Here is a 15,189-nt window from a genome sequence, read left to right on the forward strand (position 1 = left end):
TGAATCAATTTCTTCAGAGTTTAATAAGCCTTTCATTATATCTTATGTCACTTTTCATTCCAAACTAAAAAAAAAAAAAATCTATATATTCACTGGGAGAAGTTAGAGAAGGCAAGGAAGGGTAAAGACAGTAATTGCTTTGAAAGTGTTCATTCTTTCTGGGAGTTTTATAAATAATAAATCAATTTTCTAGATAACTGGTAAATTAGGGAAGCCAGATGATGAGGAAGGAGCGAATTCCTGGCATGTAGCACAGGCAGAGAAAATGCCCAGAGTTGGGAGATGGAGTATCTTATTCAAGGAACAGCAAAGAGACATGGGAATGAATAAGGTATAAGAAGAATGGAAAGGTAGGATGGGCTAGGTTATGAAAGGTTTTGAATGCCTACAAGGGGATTTTATATTTGATCCTGAAGTAAATAGATTGTCATTACAGTTTACTGAATGGGGGATATAACAGGGGTGACGTGGTCAGACCTGTGCCTTAGAAGATTAATTTGATAATGGCGTGGAGAATGAGTACTTGATGTTATTATCCAGTGAAGAATCACATCATTGAACAATTCAACAAATATTTATTTATTAAGTGCCTATTGCACATGGGATACTGTGTTAGGTGCTGGGGGATAGTCAACCCAGACTTAGCAGCATGATAACAAGAGTAATGATCTTTGCATAGTACTTTAAAATATGCAACATGCTTCGAACCTCACAAAAACCTGTGAAAAAGCTAAGACAGGTATTATTGCATTCATTTTAAAGATAAGAAAATGGAAGTTTAGAGACATTTAATGATTCTTGTGCTCCCTTGTTGTTGTTGTTCATTTGTATAAGACTCTATGTGACCCTACAGACTTTGTCCATGGGCTTTTCTTGGCAAACATAATGTAGTAGTTTGCCATTTCCTTCTCCAGTGTATCCCCATTTTATAGCTGAGGATCTGAGGCAAATAGGGGTTAAGGGACTTGCCCAGGGTCACCCGGCTAGTGTCTGAGAGCAGATTTAAAGTCAGATCTTCCTGACTCCAGGCCTGGCATGCGATCCACTGTACCGCCTCGCTGCCCTCCCTAGTTTCCTTCAGGTTCCAGCTAAAATTCCATTTTCTGCAAGAAGTGTTTTTCCCATTCTTAATAATACAAGGCACTTAATAAGTGCTTGCAGACTTAACTTAACCTGCCTATGACTTGTATAGTTAGTAAGTGCCAGAGGTAAAATCTGAATCCAAGCTTCCTGACTTCAAGTCCAACACCCATTACTATATCAAGGGTTCTTCAACTGTTCTTGAGTCACATAATCCTGTGGCAGTCTGGTGAAGCCTATGGACCCCATCTCAGAATAAGTCTGTTGCCTACATTTAAAACAGAAGAAAATGCCAAATTTCAGTTAGAAGTTAGTGAAACTAAAAATAGAATATTTCTCCTCATCTAACATTCATAGACTCCCTGAAATCTATCCATGTGCCCCAGGTTAAGAACTCCTAAATGAAGCTATGATATCTCTGAAGAGAGGAAGAGTATTTCCAGTCATTTTTACACAGTAAGTTCTGTCCTGGATGATACAGAAAGAAGTTCTTTTGTTTCTTTGTTCCAGTACATCAAACTTCTAGCTCAATTGCCTTTTGTCTCTGCTAATGCACCATTTTGGCCAACCACTTGACTTCACATAGCTATGAAAAGAATGTCTCCTGAATGACTATCATTTTCCTAGATCATCTCAAGTTACTTCTTCAAATTATAGGGCACCCTCCTAAACGTTGCTGTCACCTTAAATCTCCATACTTACTTCTATCCTAGCAATGATGTAGCTGTCAGAAATGAAACTCAAGTCTGACCAATAGTGTCAGTGTGACCAATAGTGTAATCGTGAGATTAGTCCGATATTTGTTTTTTTTTTAATTTTAATTTATTTTTATTTTTAAAAAATTTATGTTGAATTGAATTTTATTTTATTTTTTGTGGGGCAATGAGGGTTAAGTGACTTGCCCAGGGTCACACAGCCAGTAAGCGTCTGAGGCTGGATTTGAACTCAGATCCTCCTGAATCCAGGGCCAGTGCTTTATCCCCTGTGCCACCTAGCTGCCCCCAAAATTTTAATTTATTTTTGCTCAACTCTTTAATACCAAATTAATTTCAAGTAGATAACTTTGGATCTGAGTTCATTATCATGGTAGTGAATCTTTGAGTTATTTTCAGTTCTTATTCTAGTTTTATTTAACTGCTGGAAGCCAATTTAGCAATAAAGGCTGTTACTTCTATTTTCAAAGCTATGTTCAACAACAGGTAGGATTCCCTCCCCCCCTCCAAAACCCCCCTATTTTCTTGATTATCTGTCCACTTCAAAATTTAAAATCCTCTCTATAACAGCAATGGCACTATTCCTCTGGTACACAAAACAAAGATAAATTTGTTTTAAAATTTTCATCAGCATCTAATTATTTTCAGCTAAAAGTTTTATGTTATTAGCACAGTGCTATGGACATGGCAGAGCAATCATGAAAACAACCGAAGGTTATACAATAGCTGTATGGCTATACAGCAATGTGGAGTTAGGTCCTGTTTGTTCTTCACTACTGGTTCATTTTTCCGTATTAATGTCTCTGTATTATCTATAACAACCTATTTTTCCTGAATGCCCATAATGTGCAAAGCACTCAGCATTACAGCCACTGAAAGAATACACAGTACCTAAAATCTAAAAAGATGACCTCTGCCAAATGAAGATATTATTTTTTTTCCTTAGTCCCCAAAACCACTTCTTTTCTTGCGTTTGTTCCTTTTGACTTACTAAATGAGAAGAGGAAATAAGAGAAAGTTGCTAAGAATTAGAAACAGGACAGTAGGAATGACAGCTCACGTTTCTTTACGTGGTGCATTAAAAACCCAGGAATAAAAGAAAGATGGAGATGACAGACAAAATAGTAAATGGGAAGAAGTCACTTTCTGCTCTTTACTGAACTGGATTTCTGGGTATCTTCAATAATTTTATTTTTCTTTAAAGCAAAGGAGAGTGAGTCTGGAGATGTAGCAGTGGCTGTTTTATTCAGCAAGGACCCCTAGCACATGTCTGAGGTTCTCAGTATCAGTAAAACCAACAAAATTTAGTTAACAAAATGAAGCTTCTATTTGTAGACGTTTAGATGCATATCATAGTTGCCTTTAAATCGCTCAACAGAATTTACAAAGATATTATTGAAGTCTTGAATCCAACTCTTCCTCTTTATCTACACAGCCACCTCTCTGGTTCAAGCCCATATCACCTCTGGACTGAACTACTGCAACAGAGATCTAGTTGGGTGTACTGCCTCAAACATCTCTTCACTCCAACCAATGAAACAATCAATATTTATTAAGTACCTACTATGTGCCAGTCACAGTATACTTCGATTCATCCTCTACAAGTTGACAGAATGATCTTTCTGAGAGCACATATCTAAGCATGTCACTACCCTATTCAAATTCTGGATTCTCTCTATTGATTCTGGGATCAAATAATATTTCATATTTATCTTATCCCTTAAAATTTATATTTTAGTACAAGTTTTAATATAATTTATCAAATATTATTATTTCAGAAAGATACTTTTTTTTGTCAAGATTTATTTCATATCAGGATTGGTAGTTTCCTCCTAAAAGTTTTATATTTTCTGAATCAGGTTTTATTATTACAACTTCATAAGTCCTTATTATATTCAATGGATACATTATCTCATCAGCATATAATAATATATGAATGCTATTAAGCTAGCATTCATATAGAACTTTGTGATTTGCAAAGCACTGTACGTTTTCTCATTTTATTTTCACAATGACTCTGTGAAGTAGGTTCTATTATTAACCCCATTTTACAGATAGAGAAACTGAGGCAGAGAGTCGTTAAGTGATAGTGTCTGAGACTGAATTTAAATGTCGTAATTCCACTGGTACTGATCCATTTCAGAACTATTGTTTTCTTTCTAGCTTCATCTCTAAGTGCTTATCAGGGTGATATGACTTAATTGGTAATCACACCAAGCTATCTCATTTTTACCTCAACTTATTTTTGCTCTTTCTTCTGTCCTCCTAATAGAATGCTTTGCAAATAGGCTTTTATTCTAAACCAAGGTTGTCCTCAACAGCTACCTTTCTCTACCTGGCAAAGAGAAAAAAATGTCTGTTGGTTGACAGTTTCAAGATGGACCCGGTCTTCCCACTGTGATAACTTTTGTATTTGTTAAACTTATTTAACAAAGGATGAGAATCAGAATTAATGTCTTTACCTTTATCTACTTCCTATTTTCTAGCATCAATACTTTGTTTTAAAAGGTTGGGTAGGAGTTAATGAAATTTCAAGCAGTATCTTCTTTTCATCTTTATTCCTTTTTCTAATATGGCATTAACTTTGACTTTTGCTCTAAACAGGCCAATGATATTAATGTACTGTCTTTAAATAACCTATATGCCTCTGGTCTTTTATTTCTTAATGTCATATCACTTCTTGCAATATATTTTCCTTAAAATCTCTTAACTACATCAACCATAAGTATGTCAACCTTGAGACTGAAGTCTTCAGCTATTAATATGAAAAAAATAACTTGCATTTACAAGGAACTTTAAAAAACTTCGAAGCTTTTTACATAAATTACCCTAGTAGAGCTTTACAATAACCATGAGGAAAGTGCTTACATGTATTATTACCTCCATTTTACTGAAGAGAAAATTAAGGCAGAGACATTAAATGAGTTATCCATGGTCACAAAGCTAATAAATGTTTAATTTATAGAATTCTGTCAAGTTCTTGTATGTCCTCTCTGATCTTTTACAACTACCTTTCTGAATTTTTAAAATTAGGTTTATCATAAAGAATAAATATAAGGTCAAATGACAAAGTATTCTAGAAGATATTTCTTGTCCTTGGACACGATGAAACCAACTCTGCCAACTCATATATCTGGCATCTGTCACTTATTAACTGTGTGACCCTGGATAAGTCACATAACCTCTGTCTGCCTGAGTTTCTTTCCTCTTTTGTAAAATGGGGATAATAATAACTACCTCCCAAGGCTGTTGTTAGAATCAAATGAGATGATATTTGTACTTTACGAACCTCAAAATGCTATGTAAATGCTAGCTAGTATTCACGGAGTTGTACATGGTCTAAAATCTGGCATTCTTCATATCTTTGTTATGTTATAAGAAAACAGAAAAGTATCCATAGCTTATTTTCTATTTCAACATCAAAAATAAGTTTAAAGTGTTAAAATCCTATAATTAAAAAAACCAAAAAGTCTGCTTTCCACTTTAAAATCCATTATGATAATTGAAAGCCATTTTCAGTATGATACCAGTGTTTTGTTTTCTTCTTAAACACCACAAATTATGAGGAAAAGCTTTCATAATGCTGGTGTCTAGGAGCTCCAAAGGATATGGCTCCCTCAGTAAGTGCCTACACAATACTTTGGGACCTAAACATATGCATACTTTCACATACAAAAGTGACTATATTGTCTTGTCAAGCAACTATGTATACCTGTTGAGCAATCACCTACTCTTTAGTAATCGTGTTAAAAGCTAGATACAGTTCCCTCTTCTCTCAGGGTAATAAGCTAGTCTGGGTAAGGGTTATGTTGCAGTTGAGTCCTTTCAGTCAATCCAACTCTTCGTGACCCCATTTGGAGGTTCTGTTGGCAAAGACATTGGAGTGATTTGCTACTTCTTTCTCTATCTCAATTTATAGGTGAGAAAACTGAGGCAAAGAAAGTGACTTGCCCAGGATGACACAGCTAGTAAGTGTCTGAGGTGGGATTTGAACTCATGAACATGAATCTACTTGATTCCAAGCCCAGTGCTCTATCCACTGCACCACCTAGCTGCCCAGGGTTATAATCAGGGTCAATGACAATGATGGTGATGATAATAATAATTACAGGGATAAGGACTAGATTGAAGATTTCATTACATTGGAATTCCAATGTAAGGAAACTCCTACCCAATGCAGATCAAAGCTCCTCTTCAACTTTGTCTTCAAGAGTTGTCAAGGGCACTGAAAGATTAAGTGATCTGCCCAGAGTCACACAATCAGAGTATCAGAGGCAGAACATGAACCCTGGCCTTCTTGACTCTGAGAGGCCAGTCCTTTATCTACCAAAATATGCTGTCATTACTAACAACTCACATGTACATACTGTTTCAAGGTCTCTCTTTGGAAAAAGAAATCTAACTAGTTCCTTTGGAGATAGAAGCTACAGACCTTGGCTCTGTTTACATTACTCTGAGGTAGAGAAACCGTAGAATCTAGTGCCTAGAACAAAGGAAGACTCCACCTAGAATACCATAAATTGAAAAAGCTATGGTATTTTGGTGAGAATTTGCAAACATCTGACTGTTTAATGAATGTTGTTCCAGGTGGTTTCCTTTGGAAATCCCAGTGTCTTCTCTGCTTTCAATCTGAAGACTCAAATCACATTAGGAAAGGTTAAACCCTCATGTGCAGTGAGTCTCACCTACTACCTGTCCCAATTGGACAGCCAATTTGCATACAATTCATGAATCACCCTTGAAGGAACAAGCAAATTTTAACAAGATTATCACTGTCTTGGTTTAACTATGTTCCAGATACTGGGCTAAGCACTGGGGATCAAAAGAAAGGCAAAACATAGTCTTTGCTTTCAAGGAGCTCAGTCTAATGGGGAAGTTCCAAAAATTTAGATATACTTCTCTATCTTTTCCTATTTGAAATGGATGGAACTATACCAAACCAACCAACTGGACACTTTGTTAACCTCAGAGCTTGACCTCCCCTTTGAAAACTATGTACTATATTCCTAGATAAATGATAACCAGGATCCCAAATCAGAAAGACTTCCTTTTCTCCTCATGCGGAGGAAAGCTGTTTACTTTTATGCCAAATAAAACACTTTTACTATTCCCCCCTCCCAAATTGTGCAACTAAGCTTTATGAATAATGGCAAATGGAACGTTTATAGTTGTTGGAAAATATCCAAGGGAAAAGAGCCGGTGATGGTGGTAGGTGTATAATATCCTCAAATGGAAAGCAGTATTATAATAAACAATAGTCACAACATTCAACTCTTCTAGACCTCAGGAGGTAGACTATCTTGGACATCAGAAGGTCACACAAAAAGGGGCAGAAAGGAACTAAGCTGAGTAAAGTTTTACCCTGTAAATGAATGTATATAGATACTACCTCGAAATTATGCAGGAAGGCAAGGGTGCACAGATATTTCATTACATGCAGCAGTAGATACATAATTTTTTTTCTTTCTTCTTTTTTTAATGGGGCAATGAGGGTTAAGTGACGTGCCCAAGGTCACACAGCTAATGTCAAGTATCTGAGGCTGGATTTGGGCTCAGGTCCTCCTGAATCCAAGGCCAGTATTTTATCCACTGCGCCACCTAGCTGCCCCCAGCAGTAGATACATCATGAAAGGAATGGAGACTTGGAAAATATATTTCAACTCGACTTTCAAATATTCAAAATTTAGGATTAAAATGACAATGGAGTTGGAGAAAGGAAGACAAAGCACACAAGCCTCCATAGCCTTTTGGGGGAAAATATGAACTTTACTCTCAAAGGGGAAAGCCATCAATGAAGCAATTTCAAAATTTCAGACAATGGAGTTGAGAGGAAAGGAAGGCAAAGTGCACATGCTTTCTTAGCCCATTTGAAAAGTTTTTTGAATTGTTTGATCTCTGCTCTAATAAAATCCTAACTCATTCCCTATATTCCCTCAGATGTTTTCCTGTAAATCTAAATATTCCATGTGTTATCATTCATTGAGCTTAGCTTCACAATTGGGGAAAATGGGAGGGGGGAGAAAAAAAGATTTATTTGGCATAAAAGTAAACAACTTTCCTCAGCTTGAGGGAAAAAGGAAGTCTTTCTAAGTTGGGATCCTGGTTATCATTTATCTAGGAATATAGTACATAGTTTTCAAAGAAGAGGTCAAGCTTTGAGGTTAACAATGTCCGGCTGGTTTGGGGTAGTGCATTAAGTTCAAATAGGAAAAAATACAAAACCACCAGGCACCCTCAATGAAATAAAAATTCCAAGCATTTCCTAGGTTGAAGCAATTTTTGGATAATTTCCCCCATCTCTGAGATTTATTTTTCTGGCAGTGGGAGGGTATGAAATGACTTTTGGGTTACTATTATTCAATGAAGACACCTTTCCATTTTTTGAACCTGACCCCAATTTGCCATAATTTTGTTCCTGTCTAGGTTTTGTTATTATGTAGAAGTCTGTGGGAACAGGGCTCATGTGACCAATCCTCCCACCAAGAAGCCCCGCACTCCTCCTCCCTCCCTGTTTTAAGTGTCTGAACGAAAGGAAATTCACCAAACAGGAATGACATTATGGGAGGGGAGAGTTCAGGCAAAAAATATTAGGGAAGCGAGAAATGAAGAAGTTCAATTCACTAAATCTGCAAATTCCACTGGTGCTTTTGAATAACAGACAAAAACTAAAGTGATTTCGCCCTCTCCCGTTTAAAAAAAGGCAACAACACAAACCTAAGCATACTAAGGAAAAATTAAGTATCAACAAATCTTACAGTGAAAAAACGTAAAACGTATAAACATTATCGCCTGCGGGATTAGAAAATTCAGCAAGGGCAACAAATTAGTCCAGCAAAGGTGGGGCGCGATCAGAAAGCGGGGTTCTAGTCAGCACCCTCCAACAGCAGAGTCGCAAATAGATAAAGACCCCGTTAGGTGGGAAGGAGATGAGCTGGCAGGCCATTGTAGCACCGGAACAGCAGGTTCCCGGGCCCCTCCAATTCCCCTCCCCCTCTCTGCAAGGCCCTTCCAAAGCCCTAGACCCTCCCCAGCTGCAGACAGCCAGCCCAGCCCCCCTCGGTGACAGCCCAAATAGCTCTCTCTCCGAGAAAAAAAAAAAAAAAGGAGCCTTGGGGGAGCCCGCTCAGCGCCCGGTAGCGGAGGCCTGGGGAGAGCCACGCTGCCAGTCCCCGGCCCCGCGAAGAGCGCGCTCGGCTCTCCGTGGAGCAGGTACCTACGTACTGCCCGAGCCCGGGGCGGGCGAGAGGGAAGCGGGCAACTCACCAGGGGACAGCGCGGCTGGGGTTCGCCTAAGCGGAGCGGCGTGGCGCGAGGGGCGGCCGGCGAGGAGAAGTAGGGAGGAGACGCCGCGGGCAGCGAGAAGCTCGGGCAGTGAGCGGCGGCTCCCCTTGGGCTCCTCCTCCGTAGCCGCTGCTGCTGCTGCTGCTGCTGCTGTCTCTGCGACCGAGGCGGCAGCCGCGGCTTCGGGCCGAAGAGGAGAAAGGAAAAGAGGGGAGGGAGCTCAGCCGATCCCCACGGCAGTATGCTCACGCGGAAAGGAGGGGGCGGGGGAGTCAGCTGCTTCCACTTGGGCCCACCCGCTTCTCCCTCCTCCCTCCGACCCTCCTCTCTCCCTCCCCCTCTGCTCTCTCCTCTCTCCTCCCTCCTCCCTCCTCCCTCCTCCCTCCGCTCTCCTCCTCCCCCCCTCCCAGCCCCCAGCCTCAGCCCGCGCCCTGACCCTGCCCACTGGCTCCAGCTCTGGCGTGGGTCTCCAGACCCCACCCCGTGGCCAAAGTTTTCCAACCACCCACGGTGGGGGATTTTTTTTTTTTTAAAGGGCATCTCTAAACCGGAAGGCGAAGGGTAAATAACGTATTAGAGAATATAAAAGGCTTCTCGTCTCTCGTCCCATCTCTGGCCCTCGGGCGGACGTCCTGGTTGGGACCCGCTAAAAGAGTGGCCGCGGCAGGCTTGGAACCCCTTTACCCGGTTTGTTAGCAAGTGGGTCAAAGGGCACCATGGGCAAGTGGTCTCTGGGACGAAACACGACTAAACCACTTGACTCTGGCCCCCATAACGTAGTCGAACACTGGCTTTAGCCGAAGTGAGATCGGCTCCGGCATTTGGGATCACCCCCCCCCTCCAACCCCCCCAAATCCTGGTGTTGGGCAAACGCAGCTTGAGCCTTTGTAACTCTTGAATCCCTTCTAGCAAGCAATTAAGTTCAATTCCATAAAAATTTATTAAGCATCTACTACGTGCTAGACGTTGGCTATATAGATGGCCCCTGACCTGGAGGAGCTTACATTCTCTAGGGGGGTGGGGTGCACATATAAAATTAAATCTTAAGTGATTTCTGAGGGCAAGACACTCCAATAATTTGGACAGAAGGTAGAGAGGTGAGGAGGGCGTGCCTTCCAGGCATGAGGGAGAGCCCGTGCAAAGGCATGGAGGCTGGTGATGAAATGCTCTGTGTACTGAGCAGCAAGCTGGCCGGTTTGACTTTCTTAAGACAGTGTTTGAAGGAGAGTATTGTGCAATTAGCCTGGAAAAGTTAGACCATTGTGAAGGTCTTTAAAAGACTAATAGAAGATGGGGCTTTTTTTGTTTTACTTTATTTTTAAATTCTAGGACCTCATATTCTACCAGAAGGCAGAATTTTTTTTTTTGTTATGGTTTAGTGATCTTTTTTTTTAGTATAATTCCAAATTATTTTCCAGAAGGATTTTCCAGTAGTCTAGCTCTGATTCTGACAAGACAAAGAAAGGGGATGCTACTCTTTATAGCCTGTACAATGGAATTGATATACTACTTTAGATGAGACTTTGAAGCAAGCGATAGAAGCCAGGAGGCTAAGAAGAAGAGGGAGAATTCCAGGCGAGACAGATAGTGAGTGAAAAGCCCAGTCAGGAGGAGAGTGAGGAACTGCAAGGAAGTTAAGATCTATTTACATTATTATTCACTGAAGGCTGGAGCTATCTATCACAATCTGTAGTTAAGGCTCTCGTAACTTTGTTACTTAACCCTTTCATTTTTATTAGCTTCTGTTGGCTTCCTTGTAACTGACTAACAGTAAAGATCCCTAAGGAAGAGTTGTGTGTTCAAGAGACCACTGGGTATTAGGGGGAAACTGTTTTCATTCCTTAGGAAAGCTGGCTGAGAGGACTCCTGGAAGAAAAGTTGTTTGTAGTGATTTCTCAGAGAGACCTTTGAGACCCACAGGTAGAAGAAAGTGGGCCACAGAGACTTGATCCCAGGGCCAAGAAATTGGGAGGGGGGGTACTTAGCATTGGCAGCACCTCCCATTTTCTTCTCTCTTTGTTCTTTTCTGCCTTTAACCTACAAATGTTACAACATCTACCAAATTTTTGAATTATCTGCCCTTGGCAATGATATAGTAGGGCTTTAAAACTCTAGGAAGAAACTAGTTTGAAACTACTTTCTAAATCCTTAGAAACAGAAGTCCCCTTTTAAGTGGTTTCCTTTTGCCTTCCATTGTCCAAAAAAGTCTGGTTGCTGCGCTATACTTTAAAACAATGGATGAATGTAATATCTCCTCCTCTAGGGAAAAAAAAAATCACTGGACAAGGTCAGCTCCATTTCCTGAACCAATCAATTCAGCATGCATTTGTTGAGCACCAGCCACATCTACAACCCTTTGCTAGTGATAGGTTTTTTTTTTAATTAAAAATCCTTGTTCCTGAGGTGCTCAGATTCTATTGGATCAATGAATTGTTTTCTGCTCTGACCTGAAAACGGTACTGTGATACTGAAATACGTCATAGATTACAACCTGTCTGCAGCTTCTCATAATGTTTCATTCTTGCCTGTGTCCAAAGATCATCCACATAGGATGTCCCCAGCATAGTAGAGGCCTTCCACTATGGGGTTTGGGGTTTTTTTTTTTTTGCATTTTTGGGGCAACAGAGCAAACAGGATGTACATCTATTATCTTTTCCAATCTCCATAATTAATAGTAACAATAAGAGTTTACGTAGCACTTTTAAGTTTTGCAAAATGCTTTAGATGGGGTGCTGTATAATTTTACAGATGAGGAAACTGAAACTGAGAATTGGTAAGCAACTTGCCCAGGGTCCACAGCTAATAACTGTTAGGGTCAGGATTCAAATTCATGGCCTCCCGACTCCAAGTTTAGTCATCTATCCATTATCCATAGAGCCTCTATGACTAGCCCACTTCCTTTTCTAATCATGTATCTCTTGGATGTTCTTCCCTATGCCACTTCTTGTGTGGATGTCATCATTTGAAATATGCTACAGCCTCCATAGGTGTATCATATTTCTCTCCATTATGCTTTAGATCACTTGACTTTGGAGACTGGTACCACAAGAGTCACATCCTTGGGAGAACTGCTATTAATAAGATGGTTATAATGAATACATCCTATTTCTATCCATTTTTGGATTTGGACCAGGCTTGTGATGTCATTGAACATTCTTGGTGAGGAAATTCCTTCCATTGTACATTGCTGCCCTGTAACAGCTATTATTAGAGAGCTGACAAGAACACTAGGAAGATAAGTGACCTACTCAAGGTCACACAGCCAGTATATGTTAAGTGTTGGGCATGAACCTAATTCTCTCTGGCTTAAAGATAAACTCTTTATTTACTGAACCCTTGGATTACCAAATAATGTTTTGTTTGGTGGGGACTGTTTGGAGGTATTGTCATTCATTTTTGCCCTTCCTTTTTTTTAATTAGGAAAAAAAGTGAAATGCTAGTATGAAAAGAACTTGTTTTGGATTATAAGTGAGAAAAATAAGTGTATGTGAGAGAAATGCTGATATTTTTTAAAGTGATGCTTACATTTTTATTTCAATTCTTTAAAAGGAAATATTGCAGGTAAATACATTTTACACTATGAATGACATCACAAAACAAGTTTAATTGTTTTTTCTCAAATGAAAATGAACTAGGATATGAGGGATGTATTCTGTAAACTTTATAAAGCTGTATTAAGGGTTTGGCTTTCTCCCTACTCTATTTGTGATACGTTGCTGCCACCTCGTGGTTATATTATGTATTTCTTCAGTCCTTTTCCATTGTGTCTAACTTAATGACTTGACCCCTTTGTGGGGGTTTCTTCGCAAAGATAATGGAGTGATTTGCCATGTCCTTCTCCACCTCATTTTACAGATGAGGAAACTGAGGAAAATAAGATTAAGTGACTTGCCCAGGTTCACACAGCTAGTAAATCTTTGAGGTCAGATTTGAACTAAAGTCTTTCTGACTGCAGGCCTGGCACTCTCTAGCTTCCCCATTATACGTAGTAGTATGTACCAAAATAGTGATGGAATGAGAGAATTACAAAACCAAATATTTAGAGCTGGAAGGGACCTTTGAGGCTGTCTGTTCTGATACCCTCATTTTTACAGATGATGAAACTGAGACTCAGAGTTTAAATAATTTGTCAAAAAGTCACACAATGACATTAATTCTGGAGCTAGGACTAAAGCAAGGTCTCCTAGCTCTCAGACCTATTTTTGTTTGTTTGTTTACACTGCAGTTGGAATTTCAGGAAGAACCCGAAATTTGATTTATGAATCACTGTGAGTGTTATTTCAAAGTTCTTGGAGAAGTATCACAGGACTGGAAAAGGACAACTATTGTCCACATTTTCAAAAAGGGGAAGAGAATAAAGTCTGCAAACAACGCATCATTTAGCTTGACTTGGATGACAAGAATTCTAGAATAGATTATTAAACAGATGACTAGTACACATTTAGATGTAAAATGCACGGGACAGGGGCTGGGATGCCTCTTATGCTAAGGAAGTCCTAGCTCTGGCCTCATATGAACTGAGTCCTTTTTTTGGGAGAACCTGTTCTCCAAAGATAGGGAATCAGCTTTTTCTTCTACTCTCTGACTCATTTTATCCATACCCCAGAGTTCTAGGGAAAATCTCTTAATGCATAGTTTTGGCTCATGCATATGGTCTCCCCAAAAGGGATTAACAGACCTCATTCAAGAGAGGTAAAGTTGGTCAAAGATCAAACACAGTCAAAATAATAATATAGCTAGTATTCTGTATAGCACTTTTGAAATTTACAAAGTGCTTTACAAATATTATTTCATTTCATCCTCACAATAGCACAGTGAATTATTGCCCATATTTTTACAGAAAAAGAAATTGAGGCAAACAGAAGTGATGTATCTTGCCTAGGTGTTACATTATCTAATAAGTGTCAGAGTCAGCTTTTGAATTCAGGTCTTTCTCACTCCAAGTCCACCACTGTGCCACCTAGCCACCTCTAAATATAAGAAAATTATCATTATTGGTCATTTTAGCATCAGTTAAGCATCTCTGAGAACTCAAGTTAAAGGACAAAATAGGCATAAGTAACTTTTAGGTATAGACTATTTCCAGTATTACAGAAGTTAGATCCCATCATTATAATCTTATACAAAATTTCACCGTAAGTGGTTGGTTTCCTTCTGTTTTCATCTGACCCCTACCTCCAAGCACCTGTAGTTCACTATATTTCCACTTTCTCAATTTGCTTACCCATCCCACCCCCAATACCTTTATTAACTTGCCATTAATAAGTATTGCCAGGCCTTTCTACCAGGCCCCATATTTTCACAATTAATCTCATACCCTTGAGTTAGCAAAGGACAGAGTATCTGAGCAACACTATTTTTAGAGAGCAAAATTTTACCTGGCATGGGAGAACTTTCTTTTTCACAACCACAGGTATTGACGTGGTGCTTAGGATGACCAGATAAGAGGACAGACATATCAAAGAATCAAGGGACTATTAAAGTTTAGCTTGGCCAACTAGATATCAGGAAAGACACACCTAAGAAGTAAGAGATAAAATTCTATATAGCAGGATAGTCAATAAGGAGTGGATACTACCTGACTGGAGCCAAGAGACAGAGATAAGTCCAGAGGGCAGGACCTTCATTCATAAAAAGTAATCCCCCTCGAAGCATCCAGGCTTTCCCTACCCCACTCCCAAAAGAAACTTTCCATTTTCAAGTGGTCACCCCATCTATCCTCTATAAAAGCTTTTGCTTTCTTTCTGTCCTGGGAGGAAGATGTTTCTAAACCACCTTACCTTCTCCCTGGGGGTAAATTACCCTTCCTGTCACTTTCTCTAGCTCCAAATAAAAGACCATTTAAATTCTAATTGGACTGTGTGTGAGAATGTAATTCTTTATAAAGGAATACAAGGACCCCCACACCTTTCCCCATGACAGTATTAATAAAAATAATATGTGACTGCATAACACTTTAAAGTTTTCAGAATGATTTATATACATTATCCCATTTAAGTATCACAGCAACCCTATGAGGCTAGATATTATAGGCTTTTTTATCCCCATTTTACAGATGATAAAACTAAGGCTTAAGGAGATGAAATATCTTAAGCATGGCATGGTTATAGCTTGT

General features: G+C 39.4%; 1 protein-coding gene across 1 annotated transcript in view; it reads right to left on the bottom strand.

Annotated features, from left to right (window-relative positions):
* The window catches only part of ACO1 (aconitase 1), an 83,782-nt gene extending 74,404 nt beyond the window's left edge, over nucleotides 1-9,378 (bottom strand). Inside the window, exon 1 of the mRNA XM_043977628.1 lies at nucleotides 9,057-9,378. The gene's annotated coding sequence lies outside the window, so the exon portion shown is untranslated. The remainder of the gene's footprint in view (nucleotides 1-9,056) is intronic.
* Between the last annotated feature and the right edge of the window lie 5,811 nt (nucleotides 9,379-15,189).

This window comes from Dromiciops gliroides, chromosome 1 (genome assembly GCF_019393635.1).
Source record: "Dromiciops gliroides isolate mDroGli1 chromosome 1, mDroGli1.pri, whole genome shotgun sequence".
Classification (NCBI taxonomy): domain Eukaryota; kingdom Metazoa; phylum Chordata; class Mammalia; order Microbiotheria; family Microbiotheriidae; genus Dromiciops; species Dromiciops gliroides.